Source organism: Bufo bufo, chromosome 5, assembly GCF_905171765.1.
Source record: "Bufo bufo chromosome 5, aBufBuf1.1, whole genome shotgun sequence".
NCBI lineage: Eukaryota > Metazoa > Chordata > Amphibia > Anura > Bufonidae > Bufo > Bufo bufo.
In genome coordinates, this window is record NC_053393.1 from 375,854,124 (window position 1) to 375,867,758 (window position 13,635).

A 13,635-nucleotide genomic window follows, 5' to 3' on the forward strand; every position below is an offset into this window, starting at 1 on the left:
ACTTGGCCATTGCATAACATTCTACTTCTTTCCCTTATAAAACTCTTTGGTTGCTTTTGCAGTATGCTTTAGGTCATTGTCCATCTGCACTGTGAAGGGCCGTCCAATGAGTTCTGAAGCATTTGGCTAAATATGAGCAGATAATATTAACAAGTGGAAGGCTCATATGCAAACTGTTGTAATTTCTACACCGTTCACCTGATTTGGATGCAAATACCCTCAAATTAAAGCTGACAGTCTGCAGTTAAAGCACATCTTGTTCGTTTAATTTCAAATCCATTGTGGTTGTGTATAAAGCCAAAAATGTTACAATTGTGTCGATGTCCCAATATTTATTGACCTGACTGTATATCCTCTCTTTTGTAGCAGGGGCCAATGTCCTATTATCTCATTGAAATTAGCCTTTTATTGATGTCCTCCTTTTATAGATATTACATGCCATGATTTTTCTATCACTGCCTTCTTTGTCCTGTTAAGTCTAATGTTAATTGTTACATGCCGTTGAGTTTAGTAAGGTGGCTGCTGCGCCTTTGTCCTCTTCTCCTCCACCTAGGGACGGCGACGTTAGATGTTGCTAGTGATTGAAGCCACTATTTAGGTTACCTCTGAGTTGACTTAGTCAACTCCTCTCTATACTCTTGAATTTCCTTTATATTCCCCCTTTTTTACGTTTCTGTGTGTCTGTTTTTCCTAGTGTTTTCTTCCCTTTCTACGAATTCTTTGCTTTTCTGGGTGTGAGCTCCCTTAATCATAGTTGGGTCCTTACACGTAATTCATGATGGTGCCCCTATCATTTTGTACTTATAATGTGCGTGGTGTTAAAAAACACGAGAAACTGAGTCAGGTGCTATACCACCTACATAAGAAAAGGGTTATGATATCTATGCTTCAGGAAACCCACTTTAAGGCGACTTCCATTCCGAAATGTGATAATAGGTACTATCAGACATGGTTCCATAGTCCCAATTCTACCAGCAAGGCTAGGGGTGTGTCTGTGGCGTTTCACAAGAATTTCCGATACTCGGTTTTATCTTCTGATATTGACCCTAATGGCAGATTCCTCTTTCTGAAACTCTTGGTTGATCAATCGGCTATTACGGTGGCTAATGTCTATTTCCCCAACCAGGGCCAAACATCATTTGGGTCCAGAATTCTGGCTTTCCAGATTCGCAGATGGGTCCTCAATCATTCTCAGAGGGGACTTCAACATGGTGATGGATCCAGTTGTAGATTCTTCCTCTGGTAAGTCTTCAGTCTCCTCGGTGTCTCTTCGCAAATTTAAAGCTGAACTATCGGCTCTCAGGCTGGTTGACCTCTGGCGTATACTGCATCGGGGTTCCAGGGATTATAGTTTTCACTCTCAAATTCATAACAGTTACGGGAGATTAGACCTTATTTTTGTGTCACAAAAGCTCCTAGATACAGGCCCCAAATGCTCCATAGATACGCGTATCTGGTCTGACCATGCCCCGGTCTTTGGCCTCTTTACAGCTCATACAACTCACCCACACTCCTTTTCGTTGTGGTTAAACGACAACCTACTAAACTATATTATTTGCTTAGCTGAAATCAAAAGGGCAGTCAAAGATTTCGGCATACATCATAAAGCTGATCCTACCTCTCCCCCGTTGAAATGGGAAGCCCTTAAGTGTGTGCTTCGAGGTATATTTATTTCTCATGGCGCCAGACTGAAAAGAGAGCGTACAAGTAAATTGTCGGCTCTCATTTCTGATCTTAATATAAAAGAGTCCCAGAATAAGATATCCCCTTCAGATATCCTCAAAGCAGATATCTCCTTCATACGACATAAAATCTTACAGATCTTAGACCAGAAATCGTTATGTGTTAGGGATAAAATTAAACACGGTTATTTTGAATATAGCAACAAAAGTGGGAAATGGTTAGCGGGAACGCTTCATTCTAGGATTCCCCTATCCCATGTAGCAGCCCTCAACACACCCTCAGGAGGGCTGATACATGCCCCGTCAGAGATATCTTCGGAGTTTAGGTCCTATTACTCGACCCTGTACAACCTCAAACCCGGGGGAGACATACACGTATCCCCTAATGGGAACGATATCCGACACTACCTGTCACAATATGCCCCTCCTCCCTATCTCCAATGATGCGGGGGCCTCTTTAGAGGAAGATTTTACCCATTCCGAGATTCGATGTGCCATTAGGGACTTGAAAAATGGAAAGTGCCCTGGCCCAGACGGGATGTCACCCCGCCTTTACAAAGTCCTAGAGGAGGACTTAGTTCCAATATTGGCTGACACATTTAACTCTATCTCCAAAGACTGTTCCTTCCCGTTTCAGACTTTACAAGCGCACATAACGGTTATTCTCAAACCAGGGCGAGATCCTAAGGCATGTTCGAACTATAGGCCTATATCGATTCTAAATTAGATCTTAAAGTTTATGCCAAGCTCCTGGCCTTGAGACTACATCCTCTTATCCCAGACTGTGTACATAGAGAACAGGTTGGGTTTGTGCCGGGACGGGAAGCCCGGGACAATACCCTCAAAACCATAGGTCTGATAGCTAGAGCGAAATTATATAAGTTGCCCGTGTACCTTCTCGCAGTGGATGCTGAGAAGGCATTTGATAGAGTAAATTGGCGGTTTTTGGAAGAAACACTGATCGATATTGGTCTGGGGGTTAAGATGCTACATAGAATTCTAGCGCTATACTCCTCCCCTTCGGCCTGTGTGCGGGTTAATGGATTGTTATCTACTCCCTTTATCATACAAAATAGAACACGCCAGGGTTGCCCCTTGTCACCCTTTATCTATATTTTAGTGATGGAATCCCTTGCGAATTCCATCAGAGCTAACCCTTCCATACAAAGATTTAAACTAGGTAAGTCCGAACATAAATTATCCCTATTTGCAGATGATTTGCTTATATACTTGACATCCCCTAGAATTGGTCTGCCATCTGTACCCAAAGAATTCGAGCTATTAGGCCGCCTTAGTAACTTTAAAATTAATATTCAGAAGTCAGAAATATTGAATATCACACTTCCACAATGGGAGATCGCTTCTCTTAAGGATTCATTTTCCTTCCAGTGGGCCACTCAGTCTATCAAACATCTGGGTGTTCATATCCCAGCAAATCTCTCTCTTTTTAAATTGAATTACCAACCCATGATAAGATCTATAGAAGCGGATCTTCAAAAGTGGTTGCCACCTTACATATCATGGTTTGGAAAAATCAATGCCATCCAGATGGACATTTTACCACATCTTTTATATGTATTTCAGACAATTCCTTGTGGGGTGCCCCTCAACTATTTCAGCCGACTTAAAAGTCTAATTTCACCCTTCATCTGGCAAAACTCCAGGGCTAGACTGAATTATAATTTACTGACACGTCTGTGGAAAAATCAGAAAATGCACCGTTTGGCAGCCGCATCAGTGATCCGTGTTTCCTGTCCGTCAAAAAAATATGACCTGTCCTATTTTTTTGACGGACAACGGTTCACGGACCCATTCAAGTCAATGGGTCCGTGAAAAAACACGGATGCACACAAGATTGTCATCCGCGTCCGTCATCCGTGTCCGTCGGCTACTTTCACACAGATGGATCCGCTGATCCGTCTGCATAAAAGCTTTTTAGATCTGAGTTTACACTTCGTGAAAACTCAGATCCGACAGTATATTCTAACACAGAGGCGTTCCCATAGTGATGGGGACGCTTCAAGTTAGAATATACTGAGAACTGTGTAATAACTGCCCCCTGCTGCCTGGCAGCACCCGATCTCTTACAGGGGGCTGTGATCCGCACAATTAACCCCTCAGGTGCCGCACCTAAGGGGTTAATTGTGCATATCATAGCCCCCTGTAAGAGATCAGGTGCTGCCAGGCAGGAGGGGACAGACCCCCTCCCTCCCCAGTTTTAAATTTATTGGTGGCCAGTGCGGCCCCCCCTCTCTCCCTCCCCAGTATTATATTCATTGGTGGCCAGTGCGGCCTCCCCTCTCCCCCCCCTAATTAAAATTACCATCCCCCATCATTGGTGGCCAGCGCGGCCTCCCCTCTCCCCCCCTAATTAAAATCACCTTCCCCCATCATTGGTGGCCAGTGCGGCCTCCCCTCTCCCCCCCCCCTAATTAAAATCACCTTCCCCCATCATTGGTGGCCAGTGCGGACTCACCTCTCCCCCCCCCTAATAAAAATCACCCCCCCCCATCATTGGTGGCCAGTGCGGCCTCCCCTCTCCCCCCCCCCCCTAATTAAAATCACCTTCCCCATCATTGGTGGCAGCGGAGAGTTCCGATCGGAGTCCCAGTTTAATCGGAGAGGGGAGGCAGCACTGGCCACCAATGAGTTAAATACAGGGGAGGGAGGGGGGCCACACTGGCCACCAATAAATTTAAAACTGGGGAGGGAGGGGGTCTGCCCCCTCCTGCCTGGCAGCACCTGATCTCTTACAGGGGGCTATGATACGCACAATTAACCCCTCAGGTGCAGCATCTAAGGGGTTAATTGTGCGGATCACACCCCCCTGTAAGAGATCGGGTGCTGCCAGGCAGCAGGGGGCAGTTATTACACAGTTCTCAGTATATTCTAACTTGAAGGGTCCCCATCACTATGGGAATGCCTCTGTGTTAGAATATACTGTCGGATCTGAGTTTCACGATCTAACTCAAATCCGATGGTATATTCTAACATAGAGGCGTTCCCGTGGTGATGGGGACGCTTCAAGTTAAAATATACCATCGGATTGGAGAAAACTCAGATCCGATGGTATAATAGGGACTCCTGACTTTACATTGAAAGTCTATGGGGGACGGATCCGTTTGCAATTGCACCATATTGTGTCAACGTCAAACTGATCCGTCCCCATTGACTTGCATTGTAAGTCAGGACGGATCCGTTTGGCTCCGCACGGCCAGTCATGTCCGTGGATCCTCCAAAAATCAAGGAAGACCCACGGACGAAAAAACAGTCACGGATCACGGAAATCCGTTTTGCGGACCGCAAAAAAAAACGGTCGTTTGCATGAGGCCTTACAAGAACTTAATTATAAGGTACTCACCAGATGGTATAGGACCCCGGTAAAGCTACACCAGTTTTATCCTTTAGTATTAGACACGTGCTGGAGGTGCTCTTACGATGTGGGTACAATGTCTCATATTTGGTGGGCCTGTCCGGGAGTCGCCCCCTCTGGCGTGAAGTCTTCTCTCTCCACAATCACATTTACAGATCTAATATACAGGCATCCCCTGCTATAATTCTTTTGTCAATTTTCCCTGGCCGAATTTTCCAGGTCAAAAAGGGTTCGTTGAGATTGTTTGTCCTAGCCATGAAACACATCATTCCCCGCAGATGAAGATCAACCGAGAGTTTACAGAGGGCTCATTGGGCCACAGCGCTTGACCTCCTGGTTCACATGGAGGAATTGGGTGCTACCGACCGTAATTTAACTCTGGCCATTTTGCGGGTTTCGGAACCTTGGTATCAGTTCCGCTCCTCAACAGCACTCTCGGGTTGGTTAACTACTGGCAATGTATCGTCAGGTGCCTTGTAATATTACCTGGTTGAAGCTCTAGCTTTTTCCTACTTCTTCCCCCCTTTTCCTTATGTTCCTGTCTGTCCACTCTCCTCACTTTTTAGGTAGCTTGATTGTTATATACGTTTTTTTTCCCTTAATTCATTTATACTATTGGTCTCTCAGGTTTTCTGCATTGACAATATAAGCCTAGAGACCACTTATGTAGATTTCTGAATATTTGTCTAGTTATTGTTGCATGCCTTGTAATTTGGTTATTTTGGAGGATTTATTCCTCATACCTAATGAAGCCATCATCCTCATGAAAACATTTTCTCGATTTATGCTAATAAGTACTTTGTACTTCAATAAAAAGATATTGAACCATAAAAAATTATATTGTGTAAAACTTAAAAAAGTAGACATTAGGTATCGCTGTGTCATATTTGGTATTGTCGCGTCTGTAACAACCTGCTTTATAAAAATAGCACATGATCTGACCTGTCAGATGAACATTGTAAAAAAACACAATAAAAACAGTGCCAAAACAGCTATTTTTTATCTAGCCTCACAAAAAGTGTAATTTAGAGCAACTAAAAATCATATGTACCCTAAAATAGTACCAACAAAACTGCCACCTTATCCCGTAGTTTCCAAAATGGGGTCACTTTTTTGGAGTTTCTACTCTAGGGGTGCATCAGGGGGTCTTCAAATGTGACATGGCAGCTTAAAATTATCCCAGTGAAATCTGCCTTCCAAAAACCACATGGCGTTCCTTTTCTTCTGTGCCCTGCCGTGTGCCCGTACAAAAGTTTATGAACACATACGGGGTGTTCCTGTAAACTACAGAATCAGGGTAATAAATATTGAGTTTTGTTTGGCTGTTAACCCTTGCTTTGTTAATGGAAAAAATTGATTAAAATGATGAATCTGCCAAAAAAGTGAAATTCTGAAATTTCATCTACATTTTCAGTTAATTCTTGTGGAACTAAAATATAGTTGGGCACTCTCTGTAGTCAGTAGAATTTAATAATAATACATAAAAGAAATAGGTAAAATCCGAGTGGTAGCTTATACAGTATTATGACAGCAACAATAATTATATATATTGGTGATTGTAAATCTCATACATAGTCCATCAAAAGAATCCAAAGAAAACTAGGTGGGATGATGATCAACCAAACCTGCAGTGATATAAATGTTCACAATAAAAAATCGTATCAAATTCGATAGATAATTGCCAAATGTCCTCTAAAATCCGAATCCCAATACCAGGCAGTCTCCAATCTTAAGTGCAATCAAGCGCTGACAATGAACAGAGCGGCGTCCCGCTCACTTGTCTACAACAGCGGCGTCCCGCTGTATCGCCCAAATAATGCGATCACTTATTTAGACAAACTGTAACAGTCTTACCGGGAGGACTTGCGTGGATTCTTTTCGCCCTCGACACGGTATACCTGTAGTTGTAGGTTCCGGTCTCAAGGGCTACCAGTCGTCAGGAAATCTTGCGCCAACGCTACTTGTACACGTGGCCCCACAATGGATGAGGATTTCCTCTATATGGCAAGTGTTACATGCACGACTTGATGTTTCTTTGAATAATGGATTCCACTCCTCCTCAGGTGATCGATCTGTACTTTGTCTTGATTCCAATGTTAGGGGATAGTACCAAACACGTTTCAGGGTTTAACAAATGACCCCTTCATCAGTGGTTAGCATCCCCTCTGTTAATGCCCCTCCTTTATAGGGGTCAGGAGTCGAAAGAAAAATCTGGCCTGGATTCAATCTCCCAAATTTCCATATATATATCTCTCTCTATCAGTGTGTATGTATCCTCATTATTGAGAATGGATAAAGTTAAGCATGATACAAAAGATAAAGGGACAATTATATTTGACATAAAAAGAACTAGACAAACACAATTCACTTACAATAAAATCTTTAAGCTAAAAATCATCCTGTTTGCAATTTCCCAGACTAAAAATCTTCCATACAGTTATTATTCATTATCTCAGGATTCATATTAGGTAAAAAAAAACGCATTGACACATCCGCGATTTTGGTGCGGTTTCAATGCGTTTTTTTCAAAAAAGTTAAAAATTAAAAAAAAAAAAAAATATATAGTTTAAATATAGATCATATAAAAAATTCTAATCATCAACTAGGCATATATTAGAAAAACACACTAAGTCTCTACAAATTCCAATTAAATAAATCCTCTAAAAACTTCCATATTCAGTTACAGTTTCTTTAGGGGGACCTCTTCTGATATACATGTATTAGTCAATGTGTAACGTAGATGGGGGCCTATTGTCGAGGAAAAACTGGGCAGATTGAAAAACTGGCCAGTTGATCATCGACAAACGGCGCCCACCTACAAGAAACCAAAGAGTTCAAACTCTACATTTAAGCCTAACGGTAGAAGTGTATTCAGTTCAAAGATTCGCTTTGTCTCTAATCGCGACATCTTTTCGATATGGTTTCCACCCCTCCAATCTCTATGCACTCTGTCAATGGCTGTAAATCTTAAGCAGGATGGATCTTGAATATGTGCCATTTTGAAGTGACTTGATAGTGAATGATTGTCAAAGCCCTTCTTAATGTTGGCAATATGCTCTGAGATACGTTTCCTGAGTGATCTCTTAGTCCTGCCTACATATTGATATTTGCATGGACACTCAATTACGTATATGACATCTTCAGAACTACAGGTAAGAAACTCTTTAATTTTGTGGCAATATCTATTAGTGGTTGAGACTAACTCCATTGTTCTTTTAGGAAAAGAGGTCACCTTGCAATTGCTACATTTACCACAACGGAAGAAGCCTTGAATACCTGCCCAATTCTGGACAGAAGAGACATTAGCTTTTCTTTTTTCAAGAAAGATTGTTAAATCAGTTTTGAATACCTTGAGAGGTGTATAGTGGCGTCGCTAGGGGGGGGTGAGGGGGGGCAATCTATGTTGTTCTTTGCCCCCCGCTGATTCCCCCAGGTGAATACTAATGAGTGCTTCCATTATGGAAGCGCTCATTAGAACCGAGGTACCAGGAAGTGGTGAACGCTCTGTACTTACCACTTCCTGGTCCTCGGCTGTGCAGGGCTGCGCACAGCGTGAGGGCGCTCTGTGACCTCACGCTGTGCGCGCCAGTTCAGAGCACAGTCGACTGAGGAGAGGCAGGCGGCGTCCAGGAGCAGGAGAGGTAAGTGTTTTTTTATTTTATAAAAAATGTGGCTGCTGGGGGCATAAGGGGGCTAATGATGAGAGGCATATGGGGGCTAATGATGAGAGGCATAAGGGGGCTAATGATGAGAGGCAGCATATGGGGGCTAATGATGAGAGGCAGCATATGGGGGCTAATGATGAGAGGCAGCATATGGGGGCGAATGATGAGAGGCAGCATATAGGGGCTAATAATGAGAGGCAGCATATGGGGGCTAATGATGAGAGGCAGCATATGGGGGCTAATGATGAGAGGCAGCATATGGGGGCTAATGATGAGAGGCAGCATATGGGGGCTAATGATGAGAGGCAGCAAATGGGGGCTAATGAGAGGCATAATAAGTGTCATCCACAGATGCCCCCATAACAGTGTGTCTTCCACAGATCCACCATAACAGTACGCCTGTGCACTGACGAGAGACAGAAAGAAGGGGAAAGAATCCGCGGAAGCAAGCAGAGGACGGCACAGCAGACGACTGAATTGCTTCTTTTGTAAGTAAATTGTTTTATTATAAATGTATCCCTGCATACCGCAATTCTCTCGTATTTTGTAATCTTATTTATATATACTTATTTTGTTTTTGCCCCCCCATTTTTGACTGTGGTATCTTTGTGCCCCCCCCCCCCCCCTATATATTGTTCCTAGAGTCGCCACTGGAGGTGTACAGGGAGTGCAGAATTATTAGGCAAGTTGTATTTTTGAGGATTAATTTTATTATTGAACAACAACCATGTTCTCAATGAACCCAAAAAACTCATTAATATCAAAGCTGAATATTTTTGGAAGTAGTTTTTAGTTTGTTTTTAGTTTTAGCTATTTTAGGGGGATATCTGTGTGTGCAGGTGACTATTACTGTGCATAATTATTAGGCAACTTAACAAAAAACAAATATATACCCATTTCAATTATTTATTTTTACCAGTGAAACCAATATAACATCTCAACATTCACAAATATACATTTCTGACATTCAAAAACAAAACAAAAACAAATCAGTGACCAATATAGCCACCTTTCTTTGCAAGGACACTCAAAAGCCTGCCATCCATGGATTCTGTCAGTGTTTTGATCTGTTCACCATCAACATTGCGTGCAGCAGCAACCACAGCCTCCCAGACACTGTTCAGAGAGGTGTACTGTTTTCCCTCCTTGTAAATCTCACATTTGATGATGGACCACAGGTTCTCAATGGGGTTCAGATCAGGTGAACAAGGAGGCCATGTCATTAGATTTTTTTCTTTGATACCCTTTCTTGCCAGCCACGCTGTGGAGTACTTGGACGCGTGTGATGGAGCATTGTCCTGCATGAAAATCATGTTTTTCTTGAAGGATGCAGACTTCTTCCTGTACCACTGCTTAAAGAAGGTGTCTTCCAGAAACTGGCAGTAGGACTGGGAGTTGAGCTTGACTCCATCCTCAACCCGAAAAGGCCCCACAAGCTCATCTTTGATGATACCAGCCCAAACCAGTACTCCACCTCCACCTTGCTGGCGTCTGAGTCGGACTGAAGCTCTCTGCCCTTTACCAATCCAGCCACGGGCCCATCCATCTGGCCCATCAAGACTCACTCTCATTTCATCAGTCCATAAAACCTTAGAAAAATCAGTCTTCAGATATTTCTTGGCCCAGTCTTGACATTTCAGCTTGTGTGTCTTGTTCAGTGGTGGTCGTCTTTCAGCCTTTCTTACCTTGGCCATGTCTGTGAGTATTGCACACCTTGTGCTTTTGGGCACTCCAGTGATGTTGCAGCTCGGAAATATGGCCAAACTGGTGGCAAGTGGCATCTTGGCAGCTGCACGTTTGACTTTTCTCAGTTCATGGGCAGTTATTTTGCGCCTTGGTTTTTCCACACGCTTCTTGCGACCCTGTTGACTATTTTGAATGAAACACTTGATTGTTCGATGATCACGCTTCAGAAGCTTTGCAATTTTAAGAGTGCTGCATCCCTCTGCAAGATATCTCACTATTTTTGACTTTTCTGAGCCTGTCAAGTCCTTCTTTTGACCCATTTTGCCAAAGGAAATAATAATTATGCACACCTAATATAGGGTGTTGATGTCATTAGACCACACCCCTTCTCATTACAGAGATGCACATCACCTAATATGTTTAATTGGTAGTAGGCTTTCGAGCATATACAGCTTGGAGTAAGACAACATGCATAAAGAGGATGATGTGGTCAAAATACTCATTTGCCTAATAATTCTGCACGCAGTGTAGTTTCTAAAATGGGGCCATTTATGGGTGGTTTCTATTATGTAAGCCCCACAAAGTGACTTCAGACCTGAACTGGTCCTTAAAAATTGGGTTTTGGAACTTTTCTTTAAGATTTGCTTCTAAACCTTCTAATGTCCCGAAAAAAGAAAATGTAATTTTACAAAATGATCAAAACATGAAGTAGACATATGGGAAATGTAAAGTAATAACTATTTTAGGAGGTATCACTATCCGTTTTAAAAGCAGAGACATTTTTTCTAAATTTTTGGTAAATTAGGGCTTTTTTTTTATAAATAAAAATGAAATATTTTGACTCAAATTTACCACTGTCATAAAGTACAATATGTGGAGAGAAAAACTAAGAATGGCTTGGATAAGTAAAAGCGTTTTAAAGTTATCACCACATATAGTGACATGTCAGATTTGCAAAAAATGGCCTGGTCCTTAAAGTATAACTGTCATATATTTTTTTTTTTGGAGTATTGGATTGTGGTGATTAATATCTCCTTGGTGGCCCTATTTAAACTTTTCACTGTGTTTTCAATTACCCCTTAATTCCACATTTTTGTCCCCTGTACTGCCTACTTTTACCTGTGCTTAAAATAGGGTTGCTAGGCATGTTCCGTCTATCTGTTGAAGGTGAAAAATGGCAGGGTCCTGAAGGGGTTAAAGGGGCTGTCCGAATTATTTTTTTGATCTTTTTAGGTTTCTAATTAACCAAATGTAAGGTGTTTACAATTCACTTACATGATCTGCAGTGGCTCCTTTCTCATATTTCACTTAGGATCACATGACCTGTGATGTCAGCTTCGCTCCCGGCTCTGACGATGATGTTTGGTACACAAGCCTAAGGAGCAGGTCTGTGTACTAGACATAACTGTGCTGGCCACGCCTCCTGCACTGGTCCAGCTGCTGCTGTTTGCCCTGCGTCTCCCTCCCACTGGATTCTTCAGGAAACTTTAACCCCCTTCTGCAGCACAGACTTAGGGCTGGAGGCTTTGCTGAGCAGCTGCAGGCAGTGAAGAGACACAGGATCTGCCCTCCTCATCCTGCAGACACAGCTGATAGACTGGAGGAGTTCTGCAAAGCATTGCACAAGAAAAGTGTTGAGAGAATTTGTGTTTTAAGTTTGGCGTCTTAAATTCGGGTTATCGAAGAATCGCTTTATAGATTCCGCTACCACGAACCATAACGCGATTCTTCGATAACCCAAACCCGAACTTTAATCGCTGAACTTAAAACACAAGTTCGCTCAACACTACACAAGAACAGGTAGGCAGAAGATCCTGTGTGTATCAGCAGTGTCGTTGTACAGCTGGGGCTTGTAGTCCTGCACATACAAGCGGTTGCTGAATATCCCGGCAGTCAGACATCTCACTTACGCCAGCACTTTTATTCACTCCCTTTGCAGAGCAGGAGGAGGGGCAGTCTTTTTTGACACCCACAAATATTCATGAGGAAAACCTCAGAGATTGTGGTTATTGCAGGTAAAGGGCCAGAAGTAGTGTTGCCACCTTTCCCAACAAAAAATACTGGCTAAGTTAAACACCCCGAAGGGGTTGTGGGGTGTAGCTTAACAAAGGGTGTTAAGTTGCTGTCATACTGTGGCTCCCTATAAAACATTAATGCCCCCCAGTAATATTAATGCCCTCATTAGACTTGACAGCCCCGAATCAATGGATGTCGTATATCTGGACTTCTCCAAAGCATTTGACACTGTACCACATAAAAGGTTAGTATATAAAATGAGAATGCTCGGACTGGGAGAAAACGTCTGTATGTGGGTAAGTAACTGGCTCAATGATAGAAAACAGAGGGTGGTTATTAACGGTACACACTCAGATTGGGTCACTGTCACTAGTGGGGTACCTCAGGGGTCAGTATTGGGCCCTATTCTCTTCAACATATTTATTAATGATCCTGTAGAAGGCTCGCATAGTAAAGTATCAATTTTCGCAGATGTGTAAACTGTGTAAAGTAATTAACACTGAAGAGGACAGTATACCACTACAGAGGGATCTGGATAGATTGGAGGCTTGGGCAGATAAGTGGCAGATGAGGTTTAACACTGACAAATGTAAAGTTATGCACATGGGAAGGAATAATGCAAGTCACCTGTACATACTAAATGATAAAACACTCGGTAACACTGACATGGAAAAGGATCTAGGAATTTTAATAAACAGCAAACTAAGCTGCAATAACCAGTGTCAGGCAGCTGCTGCCAAGGCCAATAAGATAATGGGTTGCATCAGAAGGGGCATAGATGCCCGTGATAAGAACATAGTCCTACCACTTTACAAATCGCTAGTCAGACCACACATGGAGTACTGTGTACAGTTCTGGGCTCCTGTAAACAAGGCAGACATAGCAGAGCTGGAGAAGGTCCAGAGGAGGGCAACTAAAGTAATAACTGGAATGGGGCAACTACAGTACCCTGAAAGATTATCAAAATTAGGGTTATTCACTTTAGAAAAAAAGACGACTGAGGGGAGATCTAATTAATATGTATAAATATCAGGGGTCAGTACAGAGATCTATCCCATTATCTATTTATCCCCAGGACTGTGACGAGGGGACATCCTCTGCTTCTGGAGGAAAGAAGGTTTGTACACAAACATAGAAAAGGATTCTTTATGGTAAGAGCAGTGAGACTATGGAACTCTCTGCCTGAGGAGGTGGTGATGGTGAGTGCAATAAA